Source organism: Mus pahari, chromosome 16 (genome assembly GCF_900095145.1).
Source record: "Mus pahari chromosome 16, PAHARI_EIJ_v1.1, whole genome shotgun sequence".
Classification (NCBI taxonomy): domain Eukaryota; kingdom Metazoa; phylum Chordata; class Mammalia; order Rodentia; family Muridae; genus Mus; species Mus pahari.
In genome coordinates this window covers 1,647,587-1,649,761 of record NC_034605.1, presented here as the reverse complement: position 1 = coordinate 1,649,761, position 2,175 = coordinate 1,647,587, and positions in this window count along the sequence as shown.

Here is a 2,175-nt window from a genome sequence, read left to right as displayed (position 1 = left end):
AGGATGTTAGGGCAGGGAAACTATTTTGTATGTAGCTTTGGGTATGTGATACATTTGCCAAAAGCCACTAAGAAGCAGTCTAGTTATAACGTATGTATATCAACTTAGCACTTATAACAAATTAACTACACTAATGAGAGATGTAAGTTAAAGGAGAGATGGAGAGAGGGTAACTAGGATTCATAGAACCCAAAGTTGCTCTAAGTTTAGACTTTTAAACTAAAATTTTAACTAAGAAGAAATATCAAAATAAATGCTATGAGGACCAGGCAGTAGACTACATGTCTTAACTATGTAAGTAATATGAATTTATATAGTGTCTCAGTGAATATATGCATATATTCACCAAAACTCATTTGTGCACTTAATACATTTCTACACATATAAATTTATTAGTTACTTTTCTGTTGCTCTGATAACCATGATCAGTACAACTTATAGAATAAAAAAGAGTTTATTTTGGCTTATGGTTCCAGAGAATTAGCATACATATTGCCAGAGACAACATGGCAGAGAGCTTATTTTTCACCAATAGCATGAAGCTATAATCTCAAATCCCACCCCAAGCGATGTGCTCCCTTCATCAAGGCCACGCCCCCACAAGTCTTCCCAAACTATGCCACTAACTGTAAATCAAATTTTCAAATACCTGAGCTTATGGGGAACATTTCTCCTTTAAACTTCCACACTTACATTCCCTTACATGTAAATTTTAGCTCAATAGTAACAACCAACTCTTTATTATCAACTGTTGCCCAATTTAGTCATAGTCAAAACTTGATGTAATACTGGACACCTAAAAGGAAGAGAAGAGCAGAGAGAAATCAATGTTTTGACTTTGAGAAGAAGTTGTCGCTGCTGTATTCTTAAGCATGTCAAATAGGTGGGGAATAGCTCTCTCGAGTGTATTCTTTAGCACCATGTGGGGGCTGGGGGGGGTGAAGCAGGGGAAGCTGCCACAGTCCCAGGTTTCATATTGTCTTAGTCAGGGTTTCTATTCCTATACAAAATATCATGACCAAGAAGCAAGTTCTGGAGGGAAGGGTTTATTCAGCTTATACTTCCACAATGCTGTTGATCACCAAAGGAAGCCAGGAGTCGAACTCAAGCAGGTCAGGATCTGGTGCAGAGGCCATGGAGGGATGTTTCTTACTTGCTTGCTTCCCCTGGCTTGCTCAGCTTGCTTTCTTATAGAATCCAGGACTACCAGCCCAGGGATGGCACCACTCACAGTGGGCCCTATTACCCTTGATCACTCATTGAGAAAATGCCTTACAGCTGGATCTCATGGAGGCCTTTCCTCAGGGGAGGCTCCTTTCTCTGTGGTAACTCCGGCTTGTATCAAGTTGACACACAAAACCAGCCAGTACACATATCTTCCTGTGTGCCTTCCCTTGATATCTCATTGTGTCTTTTTTGGAACGATCTGAGCCCACACATCACTTGGTTGAGAAGAATCACCATATGCGCATTTTCCTGAGTAAAGTGGGCAGTCTAGGCTGTGCAGAAGGCCAGGATCCATGATAGCTTAGGTCTACGGTGACTGGTGGGTGGACACCAGCAAACAGGAAAAGCAGCAGATTCTGAGAGTGGAGGCTTGTCTTCAAGACCTGGGAGAGATAAGCAACTCAGTATAGAACTTTGGATTTGGTTGTGTAAGGTGGCAAAGTCTGGCAAAACCATTTGTCCCTGACTTTCCTCCATGCTTGGAGGTTCTGCATTGTGACTTGTTTTGTGTGTGAGGTAATTTTGTGTGCCAGATTTTGACTATAGTGCTGTGAAGTTAATTCTTGGATATGACTAATATCCAAATAAGAACGAACAAGGAAAATTACACTACCACATTGCAGGTGGGCCTTCAGAGAAAAGGGCCCAGGTGCCTGAAAAAAAGGCAGAATTCTGCCTCCAAGTGATGCCATTCTTGTTTCCAAAGTTACCTTTCCTCCTGCTCTCCAGCCTGCAGGTGCCTTGCAGAGTTTAGCTTTGCTAGGTCCATGGGTCTTCTTCAAACTTCCTCTCTCCCTCCGACTCTGCCTCTCTCTTTTCCTTTCTCTCTCTCCCCAACTATATATTATCTTTCTGTCTCTGTCTTTCTCTGTCTGTCTCTCTGTCTGTCTTTCTGTCTCTGTCTCTCTGTCTGTCTCTCTCTGTCTCTCTCTCTCTCTCTCTCTCTCT